We start from the raw sequence: 7,928 nt of genomic DNA, 5'->3' as shown, positions 1-7,928 counted from the left end.
CCCCTTGACAGGAAAGGATGAGAAAGTGTCCGCTGAAAAGTGCTTGACATGTGCCGTTAGCAGTTTTTCCTCCCCCCCCCCCCTCTGTCAGGGACCCCCTCAGCTGCCATCACAGGAGAGGTTATCTCTGCGACGCGCTAGTAAACAGTACGACCTCCTGACCCCTGGCGGACGGCCACCCTCAGGCACCAAACATTCCTCCCATGCTGCGCTACTATTACCCTCGCCTCGAGGGGGCGCTCACTGTGTTTCAGTGTGTGTGTGTGTGTGTGTGTGTGTGTGCCGCGCTGCGCGCGCTGCGCGCGTGTGTGTGTGTGTGTGTGTGTGCGCGTGTGTGTAATGTGTGTGTTTTTCATGAATATGTGTGTGTGTGTGTGTGTGAGTGTACAGTACTGTATGTGTGTGTATGAGTGTACATTACTGTGTGTGTGTATGAGTGTATAGTACTGTATGTGTGTATGAGTGTACAGTACTGTATGTGTGTGTGTGTGTGTATGGGTGTACAGTACTGTATATGTGTGTGTGTGTGTGTGTGTGTGTGTGTGTGTGTGTGTGTGTGTGTGTGTGTGTGTGTGTGTGTGTGTGTGTGTGTGTGTGTGTGTGTGTGTGTGTGTGTGTGTGTGTGTGTGTGTGTGTGTGTCTGAGCGGTTGAAGGAGGACAAAGGTTTACCATGAAGATTTATGTGGGCATAGTGTAAAATGTATATTAAAGAGGGTGCGAGCACAAATCAAGTGGTTTCTTACCGGGTGCACCGTCGGTCAGGATCTATATACCGCAAAATAAATAGCCAGCGCTCGCAGAAATGCCCTTTAGGTGCTTTTATTGAGCAGTGGGCAGCGATCCAACACGACACACTGTACGTGCTTCAGCCACCAGCCTTCCACGGTGTTATACTGGACAGGAGCGGACATGCCTCTTATATAGAGGACTGCAGGTCAGGCAACTTAACCCATTCACAACCAGTAGTTAAAACAATTGCATGTTAAATTGGCAAATAAAATGTGCAGATATTCATTCAATCTTTATTTTGACTTAGAAATCGAGGGGCAACCTGCTGTGGCTTGCTTCCACCTCGTCACCTCCCGTGGAGACTAATCAGGTGCAATGTGAAACAGCTGCGCCCATCCTGAGACAGAGACACCTGCTGTTAAAGTGTTTAAAGTGTCTACCCACTGGGGACTTCTCATCATGACCTACTGAGTTAAAGTGTCTAGCCACTGGGGACTTCTCATCATGACCTACAGAGTTAAAGTGTCTAGCCACTGGGGACTTCTCATTGTGACCTACTGAGTTAAAGTGTCTAGCCACTGGGGACTTCTCATTGTGACCTACTGAGTTAAAGTGTCTACCCACTGGGGACTTCTCATCATGACCTACTGAGTTAAAGTGTCTAGCCACTGGGGACTTCTCATTGTGACCTACTGAGTTAAAGTGTCTACCCACTGGGGACTTCTCATCATGACCTACTGAGTTAAAGTGTCTAGCCACTGTGGACTTCTCATCATGACCTACTGAGTTAAAGTGTCTAGCCACTGGGGACTTCTCATCATGACCTACTGAGTTAAAGTGTCTAGCCACTGGGGACTTCTCATCATGACCTGCTGAGTTAAAGTGTCTAGTCACTGGGGACTTCTCATCATGACCTACTGAGTTAAAGTGTCTAGCCACTGGGGACTTCTCATCATGACCCACTGAGTTAAAGTGTCTAGCCACTGGGGACTTCTCATCATGACCTACTGAGTTAAAGTGTCTAGTCACTGGGGACTTCTCATCATGACCTACTGAGTTAAAGTGTCTAGCCACTGGGGACTTCTCATCATGACCTACTGAGTTAAAGTGTCTAGCCACTGGGGACTTCTCATCATGACCTGCTGAGTTAAAGTGTCTAGTCCACTGGGGACTTCTCATCATGACCTACTGAGTTAAAGTGTCTAGCCACTGGGGACTTCTCATCATGACCCACTGAGTTAAAGTGTCTAGCCACTGGGGACTTCTCATCATGACCTACTGAGTTAAAGTGTCTAGCCACTGGGGACTTCTCATCATGACCTACTGAGTTAAAGTGTCTAGCCACTGGGGACTTCTCATCATGACCTGCTGAGTTAAAGTGTCTAGTCACTGGGGACTTCTCATCATGACCTACTGAGTTAAAGTGTCTAGCCACTGGGGACTTCTCATCATGACCCACTGAGTTAAAGTGTCTAGCCACTGGGGACTTCTCATCATGACCTACTGAGTTAAAGTGTCTACCCACTGGGGACTTCTCATCATGACCCACTGAGTTAAAGTGTCTAGCCACTGGTGACTTCTCATCACGACCTACGGAGTTAAAGTGTCTAGCCACTGGGGACTTCTCATCATGACCTACTGAGTTAAAGTGTCTAGCCACTGGGGACTTCTCATCATGACCTGCTGAGTTAAAGTGTCTAGCCACTGGGGACTTCTCATCATGACCTGCTGAGTTAAAGTGTCTAGCCACTGGGGACTTCTCACCGTGACCTACGGAGTTAAAGTGTCTAGCCACTGGGGACTTCTCATCATGACCTACTGAGTTAAAGTGTCTACCCACTGGGGACTTCTCATCATGACCTACTGAGTTAAAGTGTCTAGCCACTGGGGACTTCTCATCGTGACCTACGGAGTTAAAGTGTCTAGCCACTGGGGACTTCTCATTGTGACCTACTGAGTTAAAGTGTCTAGCCACTGGGGACTTCTCATCATGACCTACTGAGTTAAAGTGTCTAGCCACTGGGGACTTCTCATCATGACCTACGGAGTTAAAGTGTCTAGCCACTGGGGACTTCTCATCATGACCTATGGAGTTAAAGTGTCTAGTCACTGGGGACTTCTCATCATGACCTACGGAGTTAAAGTGTCTAGCCACTGGGGACTTCTCATCATGACCTACTGAGTTAAAGTGTCTAGCCACTGGGGACTTCTCATCATGACCTACTGAGTTAAAGTGTCTACCCACTGGGGACTTCTCATCGTGATCTACTGAGTTAAAGTGTCTAGCCACTGGGCACTTCTCATCATGACCTACTGAGTTAAAGTGTCTACCCACTGGGGACTTCTCATCATGACCTACTGAGTTAAAGTGTCTAGCCACTGGGGACTTCTCATCATGACCTACTGAGTTAAAGTGTCTAGCCACTGGGGACTTCTCATCATGACCTACTGAGTTAAAGTGTCTAGCCACTGGGGACTTCTCATCATGACCTACTGAGTTAAAGTGTCTAGCCACTGGGGACTTCTCATCATGACCTACTGAGTTAAAGTGTCTACCCACTGGGGACTTCTCATCGTGACCTACTGAGTTAAAGTGTCTAGCCACTAGGGACTTCTCATCATGACCTACTGAGTTAAAGTGTCTAGCCACTGGGCACTTCTCATCATGACCTACTGAGTTAAAGTGTCTACCCACTGGGGACTTCTCATCATGACCTACTGAGTTAAAGTGTCTAGCCACTGGGGACTTCTCATCATGACCTACTGAGTTAAAGTGTCTAGCCACTGGGGACTTCTCATCATGACCTACTGAGTTAAAGTGTCTAGTCACTGGGGACTTCTCATCATGGTTTCTAATATTACTTTTATGTTCAGACATCCAGATTTTCAGCACTCTTTTCGTTTTACACACGTAAAATAACCCACATGGGCATTTTAATAGATAGATTACATTCTCTTGCCTCCGTGTGGATGTACAATATAATTTCCTCTAATCATAGCATTACAATGGATACAACATTAGAACGTTAGAACATGGGAAATGACCTGTCTGCAGATTGGATAAGGAGGAGTTGTGGGCGTACATAACGGCTTTTACTAAAGTATCTCTTAAGTTTCTAGCACATTTATGTACAAAGATAGAAGGATTCTTAAAAATGTGACCTACACCCAGATCACTGGAAAAAGTTTGCCAATGTTTCTTCACAGACCTTTTAATCTCACATAGGTCAGAATGTAGTGGCCAATACAATATTGGCCTCAACAGAGGAGGTTTAGGGGCCAGTAAGCCTGTTTCCACATTTCTCATGTGTCATTGAGAACTCATCATAACCATTTAGCACTGAAACGTTTACATATGTCTGAGGCAGGGCTGGACTGGGGAAATCATTCAGGCCAGAAAATTATAGTGCGAAATATAGCCCCAGTCAGGCCCCCTTTTAAGCGGGGGGTCTGGGGGTCCCCCACCAGGAAGATTTTTGTTACAAAGACTTAATTTCCTGCATTCTGGTGCAGGAATTTTTGAATTTGTACCCTTTAAATGCCAGTGTTTGTGATGGCATCACAAATTATTGTTAAAAAAACACAAACAAATTTTTTCCCTTCAATATATCAAATGCAAAGGGGATTTTTCTGGGGGGGGGGGGGGGGGTTATTACAGGCTAGCATATGTCAATGATTAGCAACAACACTGATTTTTTGGTCCCCACTCCCTTTGTGTGTGTGTGTGTGTGTGTGTGTTTGTGTGGATGTGTGTGTGTGTGGTGTGGATGTGTGTGTGTGTGTGTGTGTGTGTGTGTGTGTGTGTGTGTGTTGTGTGTGTGTGTGTGTGTGTGTTGTGTGTGTGTGTGTGTGTGTGTGTGGTGTGATAGTGAGTGAGTGAGTGAGTGAGTGAGTGAGTGAGTGAGTGAGTGAGTGAGTGAGTGAGTGAGTGAGTGAGTGAGTGAGTGAGTGCGTGCGTGCGTGCGTGCGTGAGTGAGTGAGTGAGTGAGTGAGTGAGTGAGTGATGTGAGTGAGTGAGTGAGTGAGTGAGTGAGAGAGAGAGAGAGAGAGAGAGAGAGAGAGAGAGAGAGAGAGAGAGAGAGAGAGAGAGAGAGAGAGAGAGATAGTTCTCTGCTTCTAAGTTCAGTGGCCTGACTGCGGACAAAAAAAGGTTATAATTATAATTAAAAAAAATTATTTACAATTTTTTTTATCTGTGCAGGCCAGGCCACCGGGAAAACTCACGGTGCTCCCGATGGCCAGTCCAGGCCTGGTCTGAGGCCTGTTTCTCAAAAGTGTAATCAATATTACAAATTCTCTTAACTCTCAGTAATTGACTATAGGGTAATCCCCTCATGTAACATGTACATGTATATTCACATTCAATACGCTGGATTCAAGGTCCTGTGGATTCTCAGTGTGTAATAAAGTCTTCTCTTTTGCACGTTTAGCTCCTTCGGTTTTTCCACTATCACACAAGTCAAACAAACGCAATGATCCTTAATTATCTTCATCCCATCCAAAATATCAGGCAGAGCGAGGATCTAATTTCCCTACACGGCATGACCTTGAAAATAATGCTCCAAATTAGTGGAGTGAACTCATTTTGATCAATAGGAAATTGGCTTGATATCCCTGTGGCCAATTCATTATTCTCTTGACAAATATCACACATCAGAAGAAGAATCATACCCCGCTCCTTGGAGATCTGGGTCGATCGCGGATCAGAATTCTGTAGCCTTAAAGAGGTCAAAAGGCTAATTCACAGTTGAGCCGCTTTGCCGAGTGCAGCAAAATAAAATACACTAGACTAATTACTCTGCTGCAGTGGTATGTGCTCATGAAAAATGGAACAAACCTTGAGACACGGCAGTAGCCCACAGGTTAGAAACTCTCGAACCAAAATGGGGACAAAAGCGCAAATCCGCAATAGCTTTGACCGTGTGTGCGCATGCATCCACACATGCATGCATTCACACACACACACACACACACACACACAACACACACACACACACACACACACACACACACACAACCCACCCACACCCACACACACACACACACACACACACACACACACACACACACACACACACACACACACACACACACACACACACACACAGACACACACACAGACAGACACACACACACACACACACACACACACACACACACACACACACACACACACACACACACACACACACACACACACACACACACACACACACACACACACAAACACACACACACACACACACACACAATTGACCTCCATGCCTCCTCCTAGGGTGAAAACTGTGACCACTAGAGGGTGGTGGTGACACCTTTGTGGACTGACCAATCGACCAACTGACCAAGCGATAGAGTCTGCTGGTCTGGGTTATAGGTGAACGAGCTTTGCTCCTCTTCATCCCTCAACAGCCACAGCAGAGGTGCCTTTGAGCAGGGCACTGAACCGCCAGCTGCTCCTTCCTGTGGTGCTGCTCAGTGGCTAACAGTAGGAGCCTGCTGTTACTGGGGAGGCTTCCTGGTGTGAAAATGTGGAATAGTGTCAGCGTGAAGCAGGGCGTTGCTGAACAAGCAGGAAACCGCGCAGACCCACGACTGCACGACCGTGTGTGAATGCGTCTGACAAAGCGTCCCCCCGCCAGATCATCCGTGACCGAGTGCAATTCCTCCGTGACGGAGTGAGCGAGTGACCATATAATGTGCCGTGCATATATCCTCTGCAGCAGTCTCTCTCCGCGCGGTGTGGGACAAAGAGCAATGTTTGCTGAGTCAATGGTCCGTGGATAATCAAAGGCAACGAGAGAAAGTCATTCTATCGTTTTCAGTCAGAGGTTGCAATTGCTCTGTCTGTGTTTTTTTTTTTTTTTTATACCACTAAACGAAAGGTTATAACTATAACGTAGTGATATGAGTACTGGCTGAGTGTCTCGCTCTTCGCCATATTGAGATATATCTTTATCTCCAGTACCTACTGTACTTCATTAACGAAGACAATGCACCCATGCACTTGACCAGGCCCCGCCCCAGTGTCCCCTATAAGGCACCGGACATGGTCATACTCGCCCCTTCCTCGGGAAAAAGTTTCCATCATAGAAAACCCAACCAAGGGACCTCAGGGCGCGCTAAGAGCGAGCCGCTCAGCCAGTACTCATATAACTAGGTTATAGTTATAACCTTTCATTATATAGCCTACTGGCATCGCGTCTCGCTCTTCGCCATGTTGAGATATGGGGCAGAGCAGAAGCGAGGCCCGACAAATGTACCCCCTGAGGACCCGCAAGCCCTACCACCCGGGGGGAGGGGAGTTGCGTCCACCCGCCCTTCCTAGAGAAGAGGGTTGCGGCAGTCAACTCCACCAAAGTGCGAAAAAAGAGGGAACCAGAGACCCCTAAAAACGCACAGCACAGGTGGGACCACGTGTGACACATCACCCCGTGGCAGTGGCACACACCCACACACCCCTGCTAACCCACCGAAGGGCAGGACGCAGGGGATGTCCCAGACCTCAGAACCGCCTGGGAGACAGAACCCCCAGTCATGTCCATGAGGGAAAACCTAACGAAGGGACCCGGGGAGGACCAGGAGGCCGCAGTACAGATGTCCTCCACCGAGGCCCCCCCTAACACGAGTGGAGTGCGCCCTGACACCCCCAGGGGGGGCCAGCCCAGCCAACGTGTAGCAAAGGGCAACGCCCTTGCACAACCAATGTGACAGGCGCTGCTTGGACAGTGCCTTACCAGCGCGAGAGCCACCGTAACAAACAAAGAGCTGATCGGTAGCCCTGAGGTCCCGAGTCCGACTGAGGTAAACCCCCAAAGCCCGGACGGGACACGACAGGTGAAGGCTCGCCTCTAACTCACCAGCGTGAGGAGGCGGATGAAACGCCTGAATCACAATATCCCTGGAGCGAAAAGAGCTCCGGATATTTTTTGGCACGAAGACTGGATTAGGCCTCAGAGTCGCACCGCTATTGACACGAATAGACAAGCACTCAGGCCGCACCGAGAGAGCACACAGCTCACCCACGCGCTTAGCGGAGGTGATGGCCAGCAGGAATGCAGTCTTGAAGACAGCTGTTCCAAAGACGCCTGCTCAAGAGGCTCAAACGGGGCCTCAGACAACCAGCCGAGGACCAGTTGGAGGTCCCAACTCGGAGACAGAGAACGTTCCACCGGCTTAAGACGCCGAGTGCCAAGCAGGA

The sequence above is a fragment of the Notolepis coatsorum genome (genome assembly GCF_963971535.1).
Source record: "Notolepis coatsorum genome assembly, chromosome: 2".
Lineage (NCBI taxonomy): Eukaryota > Metazoa > Chordata > Actinopteri > Aulopiformes > Paralepididae > Notolepis > Notolepis coatsorum.
The sequence above is the reverse complement of the archived record's forward strand: the minus strand, read 5'-3'. Positions refer to the sequence as shown.